Source organism: Taudactylus pleione, unplaced genomic scaffold (genome assembly GCF_031769625.1).
Source record: "Taudactylus pleione unplaced genomic scaffold, aTauple2 ptg000005l, whole genome shotgun sequence".
In the NCBI taxonomy this organism is placed as follows: domain Eukaryota; kingdom Metazoa; phylum Chordata; class Amphibia; order Anura; family Myobatrachidae; genus Taudactylus; species Taudactylus pleione.
Window position 1 is genome coordinate 4,313,546 of NW_028284408.1, and position 16,802 is coordinate 4,330,347.

At 45.3% G+C, this 16,802-nt stretch overlaps 1 protein-coding gene across 6 annotated transcripts in view; it reads left to right on the forward strand.

The window, feature by feature from the left end:
* Nucleotides 1-16,802, forward strand: part of DIAPH3 (diaphanous related formin 3) — a 786,386-nt gene that overhangs the window by 335,188 nt on the left and 434,396 nt on the right. The window lies entirely within an intron of this gene.

Below are 16,802 nucleotides of genomic sequence, written 5' to 3' on the forward strand. Positions count from 1 at the left end.
CTCGAGGTGGTCTCCCACGGGTACGCCCTCTCTTTCCGGCACAGACCACCGGCTCGATTCTTCACCACGGGTCTACCATCAGACCGGAACAAGGCTACGGAGCTGCGGAAGGTATTGCACACTATGCTCCAGGCTGGAGTTATAGTGCCTGTTCCATTCTCCCAGAGGGGCCAGGGTTTCTATTCAAATCTTTTTTTGGTACAGAAACCCAATGGGTCGTATCGTCCGATTCTCAACCTCAAGGCTCTCAACAAGTCTTTGCGGGTTCCGAAGTTTTGGATGGAGACCCTACGGTCCATCATTCTGGCGCTGAAACCTGGGGACTACATGGTGTCATTGGACATACAGGACGCTTACCTGCATGTCCCTATTCTTTTGCGCCATTAACAGTTCCTCAGGTTTGCAATCTGCAGCCACCACTTCCAGTTTCGGTCGTTACCTTTTGGCCTGGCGACAGCACCATGTGTGTTCACCAAGGTGATGGCAGTCATGGCGGCTTCTCTGCAGCTGCAGGGAGTCCGCATGTTGCCGTACTTGGACGTCCTTTTATTGGTGGCAGGATCTCCAGAGCTCCTTCTACGCCACTTGGACCTGACCATTGCGCTACTGCAACGGCACGGCTGGCTAATCAACTGGCAGAAGTCCACTCTAATCCCGTCTCGGCGGATTCTGCACCTCGGAGCCTTATTGGACTCAGAACAGCAAAGGATCTTCGTGATGGGGGAAAAGATCTCTGCTTTACAGTCGAGGGTGCACAGTTGTCTGCACAGCCGCCGGGTGTCTCTACACTCGGCGATGAGGTTACTGGGCTCCATGGTGTCGGTGTTCGACATGGTGGAATATGCCCAGTTTCACTCCAGACCTCTGCAGCACCTGATCCTGTCCAAGTGGAACGGGCTGCCTCATTCTCTAAAGTCCCAGACGACAGTGCTCACCCCGGAGGTTCGCCTGTCCCTTGCCTGGTGGTTACAGACGACCCATCTCAGCAAGGGACGTCCGTTCTGGGTTCCAAATTGGGTCCTGTTGACAACGGACGCCAGCCTTCGGGGCTGGGGAGCAGTTTCGGGTCCACACTTGTTCCAGGGCAGGTGGACGCCGACAGAAGCGGAGCTTCCAATCAATATCTTGGAACTCTGTGTGGTCTTCAATGCTCTCCAGCAGGCACATCGGGTTCTCCAGGGTCGTCCGGTACAGGTCCAGTCGGACAACACTACCATCGTGGCCTACATAAACAGGCAAGGAGGAACCTGAAGTCGGGCGGCTCTCGTGGAGGTCTCTCGGATCCTGGTATGGGCGGAGCGCAATCTTCCGGCCATATCAGTGGTCTTCATCCCGGGAGTGCTAAATTGGGAGGCGGACTTTCTCAGTCGCCAGGACGTTCATCCGGGGGAATGGTCCCTGCACCCGGACGTTTTTCAACTGCTGGTGGACAGGTGGGGTCTTCCAGAGATCGACCTCATGGCGTCCCGGCACAACAACAAGTTGACGGTGTACGGGTCTCGCACAAGAGACTAAGGGGCGTCTCTGGTGGATGCTCTGTCCGTCCGGTGGACGTTCCGGTTCGCATACCTGTTCCCTCCGGTCTCCCTTCTTCCACGGGTAATCCGGAAATTTAAACAGGAAGGAAAGACGCTCCTGTTGATAGCTCCCGCGTGGCCCAGACGGCACTGGTTCTCAGACCTTCAGGGTCTGTCGTGGACAGTCCTCTGCGGTTGCCGCTACGACCGGACCTTCTGTCTCAGGGTCCTTGTCCACCCGGACCTGACTCGGCTGTCTTTGACGGCGTGGCTGTTGAGACAGCCATGCTGAGGTCCAGGGGGTTTTCCAGCTCGGTGGTGCGTACCATGTTACGAGCTCGGAAGCCGTCTTCCGCGAGGATATACCATTGCGTGTGGCATACGTTCTTCCAGTGGTGTCGACAGAGAGGTTATGCACCGCGGGAATTTCGTCTGTCTCGGATACTCGCCTTCCTACAAGCGGGACTAGATCATGGGCTTCGCCTTGCTGCTTTGAAGGTACAGGTTTCGGCCCTGTCTGTCTGGTTGCTACAATCCCGGATGTGCGCACCTTTATGCAAGGTGTTCTCCGCATTCAGCCGCCCTTTGTTCCACCTGTGGCGCCTTGGGATTTGACTGTGGTCCTGAGGGCTCTCCAGGGACCGCCGTTTGAACCACTGGGCTCAGTGGATCTTAAATGGCTAACAGCTAAGACTGTTTTCCTTCTGGCTATTGCTTCGGCCAGACGTGTTTCTGATTTAGGGGCTCTTTCTTGTAAACCCCCCTTCTTGGTTTTTCATGGGAACAGGGCAGTGCTCCGCCCGAGTTTCTTCCCAATGTTGTTTCCCAGTTTCATGTTAATGAGGAAATCGTTGTTCCGGCCTTTAACTCACCTGGTCTGTCAGTGGGTGAGGCCTCTTTGGATGTCGTGCGGGCCTTAAGGACTTATGTTGACCGCACTTCTTCGTTTAGGAAGTCGGACGCCTTGTTTGTCCTCTATGGCTTCCGTAAAAAGGGTTGGCCTGCTTCAAAGCAAACTTTGGCAGCCTGGATCCGTATGGCTATTTCTGAAGCTTATCTTCATGAAGGCCTGCCGGTTCCTCCTTCTGTGAAGGCTCATTCCACTAGGTCTGTGGGTCCTTCGTGGGCAGCTCGACGTGGTGCCTCTGCAGTCCAGATCTGCAAGGCTGCTACGTGGTCCTCTGTCCATACCTTCGTGAGGTGTTACAGGTTTGACACCTTCGCCTCTCAGGATGATTCCTTCGGGTGGCGAATTCTCCTTTCTGCACAGGAGCGTCCCCACCCTTAAAGGATACTGCTTTGGGACATCCCCAAGGTATTCTGTGGATACCCTATGGACCCTGAAGTAGAAAATATGAGATATGGTAAGAACTTACCCTTGTTATCTCTATTTCTACGAAGTCCATAGGGTTCCACGGGACTCCCGCCCTGTCGCACCTGTGCTGCAGATGGGCTTTGCTCTGGTCACCGGTTTTTCCGTCTCCCTCTGGTGAGAATGTGATACTTGTGTGTGTCCAGATCTTTTTTTCTCTCTCTTCCTTCTCCTCCTCCGGCCTATGGCTTGGTAACTAACTGAGGTGCCTTGGCTCGGGGGCGGGGTATAGGAGGGGGACCCTAGTGCATCCTGGGAGGCTGAAAGCTTAACTCTATGGTGCCCGATGACTGACGTCACACCTATACCCCAAGGTATCCTTTGGAACCCTATGGACTTCGTAGAAATAGAGATAACAAGGGTAAGTTCTTACCATATCTCATATTATCACATTATCTTCCCTGACAAACCAGTCTCCAGCAACTATGGTCACATGATTCAGCCAGCCTATCAGTTCTAACCTATTTAAACCAGGAACTGTTAACAGCACATTGCCAGTAGGGATGGACATCGGAAGTCCGTCATCAAATGGTTGCCGGGCTTCTGACATCAAATCATGCGATCCAGCCATCGCATCGCAACAATTCTATACTGTAACCATCGCATTACACAACTCATGAGCCGAGCGTCTTTTAATTTTTCCCTTAAAATGTGGCTTTGACACTGGAACGTAGCATTTCGCTTGCAGTTATAGCCGCAGTTGCACACAGGATATAGACATGCTGCATACTGTATCATTATAATCGGCAGAGGCTGTTTGTGCTTCCTATTCGCATCACTTTGCTAATAAGACACATTTTAAAGGAAAAAGTTGCATGCAAAGACACTTGGCGCTACCGCACAAGGAGGCTAGATGTACTGTATGTGGAGACATCTGTATATCGAGTAAGCATGAGTAATGGCATTAATTAGCCATCCAGTTTCATTCACTCTCCAGCCCTTACATATACCCCTACTGGCCCTAACCCAAATCAACAAACCTTTAGTGCCATGGCACAATCGAAGTATGTATGTAACAAATTATGCTTTTAATAAATGTACAGCCATGGCCAAAAGTTTTGAGAATGACACAAGTATTGGTTTTCACAAAGTTTGCTGCTTGTGCTTTCAGACCTTTTAGTCAGATGTTACTCTGGTATACTGAAGTAAAATTACAAGCATTTCACAAGTGTCAAAGGCTTTTATTGACAATTACATTATGTTTATGCAGAGAGTCAATATTTGCAGTGTTGACCCTTCTTTTTCAAGACCTCTGGAATTCGCCCTGGCATGCTGTCAGTCAACTTCTGGGCCACATACTGACTGATGGACGCCCATTCTTGCCTAATCAATGTTTGGAGTTTGTCAGAATTTGAGGGTTTTTTTTATTTGTCCACCCGCCTCTTGACCACAAGTTCTCAATGGGATTAAGGTCTGGGGAGTTTCCTGGCCATGGACCCAAAATTTTGATGTTTTGTTCCCCGAACCACTTAGTTATCACTTTTGCCTCATGGCAAGGTGCTCCATCATGCTGGAAAAGGCATTGTTAGTCACCAAACTCTTCTTGGATGGTTGGGAGAAGTAGCTTTTAGAGGATGTTTTGGTACCATTCTTTATTCATGGCTGTGTTCTTAGGCAAAATTGTGAGTGAGCTCACACCCTTGCCTGAGAAACAACCCCACATATAAATGGTCTCAGGATGCTTTACTGTCTGGAGTCCCTTCCTGCCTGTTGTTCACACTGGCACAAATTTTCCTGAGGAGCTCATTCATTTTTGCTGAGGATAGCCTGCATCACCCAGAAGGGGCTCCTCCACAGTGCTTGTTGTGAGCATGTGACAGTGTTCCCAGTCACATAAAGCTGCCTGGTTTATGTTAATGACCAGTGTTGTCAGGAAGTGGAGAATAGTGCAGACCAGAAAGGTGATGAGCGGCAGGGAGAGGGCAGGGCCAGTACATTCTGACTAATTTTTCTTTAAACTGAATACCATGTATATCGGGGCCACAGCAATTCAAAATTGGTGGCAGTGTATGTAGATTTTTTCTGTGACCAAAATTACGCAATATGTCCCATAACATATACATTTAAAACCAAATAATATACAGTATATGCTGCTAAATCATCACCTGTAACATTATTAGTTCTCAGTCTCGGCTGGGTAAGCGGTCATGAGGTCAGCACTCACTATGTATACACAGTGTGTGAGTGTCAACCGCGTATGCCCACCCCCTTCCCCTGCCATGTCACAGGCTGTGTTTGAAAAATGGCAGTTAGGAGCTGATTGGCTGTTACCTTATCACCGTATCTCCTAACAAAGCTTAGTAAATAGACCCCATATGTCACTATGCAAGAATTCAGCTGCTTTTTTTTCCCTGTTTTGAAGAAAACTTTATAGATTTCAGAACAGGAAACTGATGGCCTATTTGTTTTTGCCCTTCTCCTGCCATTTAGCATTTATTTTCTGCATGATAATGATCAAGATCGTGTGTTCAGAGACTGGGCAATAGGGAATGATGATGAGACCCCTGTACGTGCATTTATTAGATTACTGATACAGATGTTTCCTTGCTTTGCTATAATCTCGCCAAAGACCCCTCTTTCTCATGCCATAGTGATTGATACATTGGACGACATGTTATCATCTGTTCGTAATGTGTGAGTTCTCTTAAAAGTTTCCTGTTTAAATTGCGAATTCAAAGAAAATAGCTTAAAGAAGCAAAAAGTAGCAGACTTCACTCAAAATAGCAAAGAACATTTAGACTGCTCAACATTGCCGTTGATCTGTAATGGTGCCCATACATCTGCAATGAATTGTCCCAATTCCCTGTTCTGCGGGGAATTGAAGAAATCCAACATGTAGGACAATCTCGATTCCCCGATTCCAACCTGAAAATGGTCTGGATTGGCAAGTCAGGATTAAATCACTGATCATCAGTGTTCGCGGATCAACGTTTTTTTTTTTTGATAGGTAGATTAGATGGGCGCAGGGAATTGCGGTGCTGATGTATGGCACACAAGACTAACAATGCGGCTAAATCATGTTATACATTTAATGCAGTGATCTATGACTTACATGACAAATAACAATGGAGGACTGCATGATTTTTTATTTTAGCCTTAAATCGATGTAGTCTTTGATGGGCTGTTGCTCGTCCGACCATGGCTATTGTATGGGTGGCTAAAGCAATAGAGAGCTGGGCTGAAGCACTTGAAGACTCTTTTCCCTCAGACACATCTAGGGATCAGATGTTTTTCATAGCTCACATACGAGATGCAGCTTTCTATATTGGCAGAAGTGACATTGGATGTCAGTATCCTAACGTCTAGAGTCTCAGCCACGGCAGTGTCTTCCTGCCGTATCCTGTGGCTACGCTCATGGATGGCCCGTGTGGGTTCTAAGAAGGGTTTAGAAATATTACTCTACAACCGGGAAATCTTGTTTGCCCCAGACTTTGAGAAGATTGTAACCACGTTGGCAGCATAAAAAACTGCTTATCTGCCTTCAGCGTCTACTACTACAAAGCCTTGGTCTACATCTTTTAGGTCCTTTCGTCCTCAAGGTAATCCTAAAAGTCAGTCCTTTCCTAGGCAGTCGACTTCCACTAGGGCTGCCAAGCCCAGGACCAAGCAGGCCTGGACTACCAGACGCTCTGCTTCAAAATCCAACGACAAGCCCTCAGCTTGACGAGACGGGCCTCCCCCTGGGGTACCCCAGAGTAGGAGGAGGCTGACTTCTATAGTTTGCCCAGTGCTGGTTTCAAACCACCATGGACGCTTGGGTAAGAGAAGTGGTCTCTCATGGGTATAACCTCTCATTTCTAAGACAGCCACACCAACAATTTTTCTACACATGTACTCTTTTAGACCCAAACAAGGCCCTGCAAATCCACAAAGCTATACAGTCCTTGCTGCAATCAGGGGTAATTGTGCCAGTCCTGCTATCTCAGTGCGAGACCAGTTATTATTCTACTCTATTTCTGGTTCAGAAGCTGAATGGGTCTCATCTGCCTATCCTCAACCTCAAGTCCCTGTAAAAATTCCTCCGGGTATCCAGGTTCAGGATGGAGACCCTACGCTCTATCATCCTAGTTATGGAGCCTGGGAACTTTATGGTATCTCTGGATATTCAGGACGCTTACCTACATGTACCTATAGCGCCCTCTCATCAGCGATTTCTCCGGTTTGCTATACTACAGCAACACTTCCAATTTCACGCTCTGCCCTTTGGACTATCCACAGCTCCACAGGTATTTACCAAAATTATGGCTATCATGGCGCCTCACCTGTATGGTCAGGGTGTCTGACTGCTACCATATCTGGACGGCCTCCTGCTCTTAGCAAGATCCCCAGAGATGCTGCAACGCTATCTGCAGTTAACCATCACTTTCCTTCAAAAGCACGGATGGTTAATCAACTGGAAAAAGTCCTCCCTGAATCCCTCACAAATAATGGTTTATCTGGGCGCCCACTGGATTCTCAGGATCAGAGAATCTTTCTGACATCAGACAAGATCTCCACACTTCAAATACGAATGTGCAGATTCCTTAACTGTCGCAGAGTGTCAGTCCACTAAGCAATGCAGGTTATGGGATCCATGGTATCCACCTTTGTCATGGTTGAGTATGCTCAGTTCCACTCTAGGCCTCTGCAAAGGCTAATCCTCTCCAGGTGGAACGGGTTGCCCCATTGGATCAGGGTTCAGACAATGGTGCTCTCTCCAGAGGGTCGCCTGTCCCTATTTTGGTGGCTGCAGACATCTCTTCTAACCAAGGGTCGCCCCTTTTGGATCCCGGACTGGGTACTCCTAACAACAGACACCAATCTCAGGGGCTGGGGAGCAGTGACCGGTTAACACTCCTTCTAGGGACGGTGGACATCGGTCAAATCAACCCTGCCGATCAACATATTGGAACTGAGCTGTCTACAGGACCCTCATACTGGCCCAGGACATACTTCAAGGAAAACCTGTACAGGTACAGTTTGACAATGCCACAACAGTGGCTTACATCAACCATCAAGGAGGCACTCAAAGTCGTGTAGCTATGACAGAGGTGTCAAGCATTCTGACATGGGCCAAGGGTCACCTACCGGCCATCTCTGCTATGTTCATAGTGGGAGTTCTGAATTGGGAAGCAGACTTCTTCAGCCGTCACGACTTGCATACCGGGGAATGGTGTCTTCACCCAGATGTTTTTCAACTCCTAGTGAACAGATGGGGGCCTACCATAGGTGGACCTCATGGCCTCCCGACACAATCACAAACTGCCGGTGTACGGGTCCAGAACAAGGGATGCCGAGGCAACCTTCGTAGATGCATTGTCAGTGAAGTGGATCTTTCAGTTTGTGTACCTATTCCCTCAATATCCCTTCTTCCTCGAGTTCTTCGGAACTTCAAACAAGTTGGAGGCACAGTCCTGCTGGTGGCTCCAGCTTGTCCCAGACATCATTGGTACTCAGTTATTCGGAGTTTCTCCATCAACACTCCTTTTCTGCTGCCTCAACATCCGAACCTGTTGTCTCAGGGTCCTTGCCTTTACCCGGACCTGGGTCGTTTGTCTTTGACAGCGTGGCTCTTGAGAATCACTCCTGAGGTCCAAAGAATTCTCCAGCTCTGTGGTCCAGACTGTGCTCAGCCCGCGTAAACCAACCTCTGCGCATATCTACCACAGAGTGTGGCATAAATATTTCCAAAGATTTCGTACCAGAATCTACGGTTTAGGATTTACAGAGTCCTAGCTTTCCTTCAAGCTGGATTGGACCTTTGACTCCGCCTTGCCTTGCTGAAAGTGCATGTCTCTGCTCTATCCATTTGGCTTCAGTGTAGACTTGCTCCACTACCGGATGTCCACACCTTCCCACAGGGTGTCCTCTGTATACAACCTCCTTTTGTCCCTCCAGTAGCTCCATGGGATTTGTCAGTAGTTCTCCGTGCCCTTCAGGGTCCTCCGTTTGAACCCCTGGAATCTATGGATCTAAAGTAGCTCACGGCGAAGTCTCTTTTTTCTGGCTATGGCATCTGCCAGAAGGGTGTCAGATTTAGGGGAGCTCTGCTGTTGCTCCCCATTTCTGATATTCCTTCAGGACAGGGCTGTGCTTCGGACTCGCCTGGTTTCCTTCCAAAAGTTGTTACTCATTTCCACAGTGAGAAAATTGTTGTCCCGGCCTTTCAATCACCAGACCTATTGGCAGGTGAGGCCTTCTTTGATGTGGTCCGTGCCCTCAGGGTCTACACGGACCGTACTAGTTCTCTTCGGAAAGCAGACTCCTTATTTGTGCTCTATGGACTTCAAAAGAAGGGATGGCCACCCAACAAACAGACATTGGCTAGATGGCTTCGCATGACTATCTCACAGGCTTACACGCAGTCAGGGCTTCATGTACCGGCTACTGTTACAGCTTATTCTACTGGCTCTGTGGGTCCCTTGTGGGGAGCTCGCCGTGGTGCCTCCGCTGAACAGCTTTGTAAGGCGGCCACATGGTCCTCTGTCCATAACTTTCTGAGGTTCTATGCCTTTGATACATTTAACTCTTGGGATGCTTCATTTGGACGCCAGATTCTCCTTTCAGCTAAGGAGGATCCCCACCCTTGATTAACTGCTTTGGGACATCCCCAAGGTCTCCCTATGGAAGAAAATGAGTTATGGGAAAACTTACCTTTTGTTCACTCTTTCTTTGAATTCCATAGGGTCCACAGGGCATCCACTTTGACTCACCTGACTTTACGTGGGCTATGTTTCTGGTCACCGGTTTCCCGTCTCCTTCTATGTGAGAGTAGGATTCTTGTGTGTACCAGTGTTTCTTCTCTCTTCTCCTCCTCCTCCAGCCTTTGGTTTATCACAAACTGAGGTGCCTCAGGGGCGGGACCGATGCATCCTGGGAGCTGAAAGCTTTAACTGCGTGGTGCCCAGTCCTCAACCACACCCCAAGGTCTCCATGTGGATCCTATGGACTTTGAAGAAAGAGTTAACAAAGGTAAGTTTTTCCATAACTCTAATTTTTTTATTTTTTTTGCTACTGTGTGAATTTTCTCAATTGAAAGTGTTATGTTAAGTACAGATGTGTCCTCTTGCATCCTTGTCACTCACACTGCAAACGTGCGCACACACCGCTCTATGCGATTTGCCAAGCATACACATCACACCGTGTGATTTGCTGTGGCTACGTGCACACGGTACACCATGCCGTGTGCACACCATGCAATCCTATGTGTCGCAGGTGTGAACGCAGCACGCACACCCATTCCTCGGGCTTGCGACTCATAAAATATGTGGCGTGATTTGCCACACAATCGTCAAAGATGCAAGTGGACATATCTTTATAGAGCACTTAGTGGCGGCAGCGACAACATACAATCATGAAATCTTAGTGTGTGGTGGTGTCATTAATAGAGCACACCGTCTTGTGCCACTCTGTTGAATATGTTGCTCTGAAAGCAAAGCTAAGAACACATCTGTATTTATATAATATTTTGTTTTTATTTGGAAGATGGTATCAGTACATTTCTACATCTCCAATCCCACAGCCCAGTTTGTGGATGAAGGTGGTGAGTTTGAAATTGGGTTATGAAAGGAATGGGGACTTTTGTATGGATTTGTAGATTAGTAGAGTGGCGTGCGAGAGTTCTACTATTACCCGATGCTGCTGACACCGTCACGTTACAAATCTACCATAATGTAGAAATGACAGGACAGGTATGGAGACTGGATCACTGATGACTTTGTCAGTGGACATGTGGAATAGTAGCTTTGACACAGTTAGTGATGTTGAACACTATAGTTGGAGGTAGGATGATACTTTGCAATATAGATAGTGTTGGGTTTAATATAAAAAGCCTGGTCGTGTAGGGAGCAGGTGTTTGAGTTTAATTTACTTTAGCAGAAACAAAATGGACAAAGTGGGGCATTTAAAAAAAACATAGCTTGTGATGATATTAAAATGAACCTCTATATACCCCTGTCTGTACCTTCTAAAACCCTTCCTATAAACCTCTAAGGATGACGCTAATTTGCGTACGCAGTCATACAGTAAATAAAGACAGACATGGAATCTGTGGTTCCAAAGCACAAGTATTATTCAAGTAAAAGTACAGTTAGTTACACGCCATGATCTGTGTACAATAAGCGCAAATAAATCATAAAGTCACAAGGTACAGTTGATACAATGAGAGACACAGACAGACAGAGAGAGAGACACACACAGCGAGAGAGAGACACAATTTAGGCGCAAAAGGAAATTATACAGACCCCAAGTACAGTATACATACGCGTGCGCTCTGGGACCAGATACCGGCATCAAGATTGAGACCTCCGCCGACAGCATAAACAGGAACACTGCAGACTGGCATCTTGTTTCAGAGCACTTACATATATACCCGTACTGGGATAAGCAATACAATAGAATACGTTGGCAGGTTCTCATCGGTTCCTCTTCTTGCTTCTTCCGTTACGGTACAATTCATAGGTCAGCCTCCAACAACCTGATTGTGTCCACTTTCCCGCTGCATAATAAATCTAGTCTAAACTATGGCATACAACATTTCAAGAAGTTATTCTCTCTAACATTCATATTTCATAGCTGCATGTTCTGATCTTCTCACCGATGCCACTGGAACGCTGTTGAAACAGAGTAGATCAGTACGGCACCAAACACAGTCCAATTGTCATTTACTAAGCCATAGTTACAGAAATATTCATTTCTTTATATACTGACATTGCATTTAAACCAAGTAATAATTATCCTTTTTGCGTTACGGGACCATTGCTTTTAAATGTATGTATGCGGGGAAAACAGCACTGAATTGCGTTGTGCGTCTGAGGGTCGGTGGGGCACTCAGCGAGCAGCACTAAGCTGGAAGGGCATCTATGTGTGTGTGTGGCCATGCCAGTATGATTTTGGGAAGGATCACTAAAAAGCTGACACTGTTCTGTGTAACATTGTGTATGAGTTGCAGGGAATTTTGCTACTTTTCAAATATAAGTCTGTGCGTGATATTATACACGTAAGTCCATGCATGATGGGCCACATGCACACACATATATATATATATATATATATATATATTTGTGTGTTGTAAAGGATGGCACTCACCAGTAATTTGCAGTATTTAATATTCAAGAGAGAGGGCTTACATACAAAGCGACGTTTTGGTCCACCACACGGACCTTTCTCAAGCAGTCATGCCTCAAATATAACGGATATCAGGTACAGGTCCCCAACAAACAGATCATGTACCTGGTATCCGTTATATTTGAATATTAAATACTGCAAATTACTGGTGAGTGCCATCCTTTACAACATATGAATTGCTGGAGAACCTGGGAGTACGGTAATACAGCTGATGTGCACCCCTTTGATGGGTATGGACTTTAGTTGATGTGAGTGCTGGACTTTGGATATATATATATATATATATATATATGTATGTATGTGCATATATATATATATATATATATACACACACACACACACACACACACACACACACACACACACACACACACACACACACACACACACACACACACACACACACACACACAAGCACACATGGATTTTTCTGATGTTTTTAAACTGCAATTGCAAAATGTGTTTATACAGTGAATTTAGTTCTCATACAGGGTGGAGGCTCCCAGCAGTGCAGTCGGAGCCCCACTCTTTATTCTGCTTGTTTTGGTTGTGGGGATGGGCTCAATTGTGTAGCTCCATAGCTAGGCTACATTACAATTGCCACAGCTCATATATTCTTATGTAAAAATGCTCATAGCACCACGGTATATTGTGTCATGTTATGGTATAGGGATTTTCTCCAGGATGGGCTTTGTATAGGATTCCAAATGCTAATAAGTTAGTGTTTATGTGTTAAACACTGTCTGCATGCGTTTGTGGGAAGGCTGACTATCTATTTTTTTTACAAAATAGTGCTGTGAGATTTTATCATGTTGGGAAGTCATTTTTATGTGTGCTGAAAACTGTCGGTATGTGTTGGGGAAGATTATTAAAAAGCTGTTCGTGTTACTTTTTAGCAACTTTGCGTGCTGAATAGCTAAATTGCGACTTTTTTAGCAATATGGTGCTGTGTGTTGGTATTATGTATTTTTGGCAAGATGGCGCTGTGTAAGCTTTCTGTTTCTAAAATGGAGTCTTGCTGCCATTCGCAAGATGACGTCTTTCAGGTTTTCTAGATTGCAAACAGATTCTGTCTTACCCAATTATCTGGTTTCGACACTTGGATAGGCAATTGTTTTTTTATTTTTTAGTCTCTGGTTTTACAATAATCACAGTGTTACTTATTGCTAAATGTCACAATACATTTCCAGTTACCTGAGCTGAACTACAGTATTTCCATGGGCTCTCTCTATTATATGGAGAAATGCCCTTTCTCCATCAAACTGGCTGTGTTTGCCAGAGATAGTGCTTCTCTTGATCCATCAAGAGCTATCACAAACCACAGTCCTTGGAAGTGAAAGAGATACACTGTGTTTCTCCAGCAGCAGCTTCCTCATATACAGTAATTTAACTATCCTCCCTTTTGTTTTTCTTTCCAGATGCATTTTTAACCCCATGAAGGTTTTGGTTATTAAAAGGAAAGCCACGGGCACATTTTTAAATTTGAGGTCAAAATTTTCTAAGCTGCTGCTTTGCTAGCACTCTCAACCCCCTGGGATCTGCCGTGGATCGTCAGAGGGTTTCGGCTCAAAACTAGTAAATTAACTAAAAGGTCTTTTGACCTTCTAAACTTAATCCACCGTCCATCCACCGTCCATCTAAACCGTCAGTTTAGAAATGGCTGATCCCAGTTCAAACCTGCCACATACCCACCAGAAAAATACAGCAATTCTATAGTTTAATATTCTTCTTTGTTTGTTTTTGTTTCTTTCTGATTTCTATGTCCCCTCCCAAAGTGTGACTACTTCTTCAGCCTAGGCTATCAGTTTTGAAAATTGGGTGAACTAAGAGCTTGGAACCAGCATTAGGGATTACCAGCCAGTGCTGGTAACAGTATTGTAGGGAGACATTCATTGTGAGCCCAACCAGCACAGCGTTCCTTCGACGAATCTGGTCTGCTGGCATCGGCAAGTGTATACATTCTGCAGCATGGCATCGTTCACGGTATCCCAGATTGGGCTGCATGTACAGCCAACTGGGGTTATTGTAAACGACCAGAGGGAGGGCATCTACCTCGTCATTTTTCGCATTACACACTTGCCTATATATTGAACGATATCATTATCATTCAGTCGTTCAAAATATCGGCAAGTGTGTACACGGCTTTAGATGTATCGGTGCACATCCACTTGACCTCATAGGTGTTGCGTTCACAATCTCTGAAAAGCTTTTTCAAAAGTAGGCATTACTGTCATATATTATCTTGACCTACACAATAAGAACATACACACCTATTAGTTCTATATGTGTATACAAGTACTTTAGATTAAAATTACTATATATAATATTACTATTGCATACATAAATGTTTTGCATCTGTGTAGTGCATGATTGTTCCACTAGGTATCCTAGTTTCCTTGATAAATTGGGTAGTGATAATCACTAATTTGTTTTTTAGTGTTCCCATCTATAATAACTTCTCAATAGGAATGCCAGCCTAACTTTAAATGCATTGTTTTCTAGAGGACATGGTTTAGAATTGGACTACACTAATGTCTTGCTGCATGATGTGGGTTATCCCAAAAATAGATTATGTAGTACTATTTCAGTTGGAGTTCTGTAAATGGGCTTAGTATCATCGTTGTCCTGGCATTGTTTAGGCATGTTTATTTTTGGCTACATCTGGCATATCTATTGTATGCATTTTTGTCAACTTCTCACTGACAAGTCCAGTCTAATGTGATAAGCACACCGTTAATGGATGTGTTACAACCAGCACTACATTTGTAGCCACATACTTAATTATAAAACACAGTTATCATGCATTTCACATTACACTGTTAGTTTCAAGAATCTCCGTTTTTTTATTAAGGTTTTAATAAATCATTCTGTCATTTAAACATTTCTCTCTAGCACCAAGAACAATGGGTATAGTATTGTAATTGCTAATTAACTCTAAAAGTTGATTATGAGATACTGTTGGTGATTAAGCACCCTAGAGCCATAAAAAATCCTTTTCCTCTTTTAATAATAAGACAGCATGGTTAGAGCCATTTTGTGTATTAAGCCGGAAGCACTTATGCTGTTTTAGATACTGATTGTGACCTTTTATTTATTTATTTTTTACAGGAAAATAAACATTTTAAAAATTCTTCCTATCTTCTAAATATATCTGTACCATTATTTTTCAATAAACATTTTTTCTCATATTTTAGAGCTGCAAATGTAACATAATTAAGAATATCAGCAAGACCTATTTTGAATACAAAAAAAAACCTGTGTGATGCTCCATATCATAGCACATTTCAGTATATGCACATGGACTTGGTACACCCGGCCACATGTTTATATTAACAAACTCATTCCCTCTGTCTCTTGAGCCACATCCCTCATTGTTCTCTAAAGCCCAGTCCCCCTTAGTCTCTCCAACCTCATGCCCTCTACCATGTTTTTCTCCAAAGCCTCATGCTACCTCCGTGTCTCTCCAAAGCCTCATGCTACCTCCGTGTCTGTCCAAAGCCTCATGCTACCTCAGTGTCTCTCCAAAGCCTCATGCTACCTCCGTGTCTCTCCAAAGCCTCATGCTACCTCCGTGTCTCTCCAAAGCCTCATGCTACCTCCGTGTCTCTCCAAAGCCTCATGCTACCTCCGTGTCTCTCCAAAGCCTCATGCTACCTCCGTGTCTCTCCAAAGCCTCATGCTACCTCCGTGTCTCTCCAAAGCCTCAGGCCACCCACTATATCTCTCCAGCCACATGTCCTCCCTCTATCTCTGTCATGTCACCGCCTCTTTCATTTCTCATTCTCACATCTCCATCTCTCTCGCTCTGTGTGTGGGGGTTTATACTTTTGGGGGTACAGAGGGTGTGCATGTGGTGGTTTACGCTACAAGGGGGGGGGTGTCACCAGCTACTACCATTCCCCCCCTGCCCTATACAAACAAACACCTGTCTGTATGCCACTTTCCCTGTCCCACTCACTCCCCCTCTATCATTGCTGTCTCTCAAATTCTCCCCATCTCCCTCATCCCTGTCTCCTCCACCTTCCCCCACCCCACCCCCTCCAACCCCCTTTTTCAATATACACATACTCCATGACAACTGCCCATATCTTCTTTAGAGGAAAATTCACAATCAGCCACTCAGAAGTGGCTTATTAGTGCTGGCAACAGTCGACCAGCACTCAAGCATCTGCAATTGATACGGATATTGACAAAAGTATGTTTGTCTCCGTGCAGTTTGCATTTGTCCACAAATATGGAACCACACCCTTCCTGTACTCGGCCCTCCCCTGACCCACCTCTACATGTACAAGCAGTTACAAGCAAGTCTGCTTACTGTGTGCCTTCTTTCTTATGTAGCTCTTTGGAGTTTATCTTCCTTCCAGTCTTTAACAAACTCTTGATTGGCTCAGGATGTATTGTTCATATTGAATTTGTTCCACTGGATTCCTGTACAGCACCTAATATCTCTATACTTTTTTCCCAATGCAATATAGCTGAATGAATAAGGCAGAGATTGAAGCAGCTGATTTTCTGTACAATAGTGTATGTGCTAATGATGCTACACATATTGTGGATTATTTGTGAAGATTTGTATTCTTAAATGTGTCTCCCTGGAATGCTTTAGAACGGACAACAAGGCTGTGGGGAATTTGAGTTGTAATAACTGTATTAATTTTCAGTAAACATTGTAATACAGATACAAATAGCATGAAAAGTGCCGGTCCAACATTCATCTATACTCCATAGAAATTGTTTAAAGCCATTTGGAAATAGGATAATCAATAATGTCAGATTTAATCTTTACCTATATGTAGCCAAAATGTTAG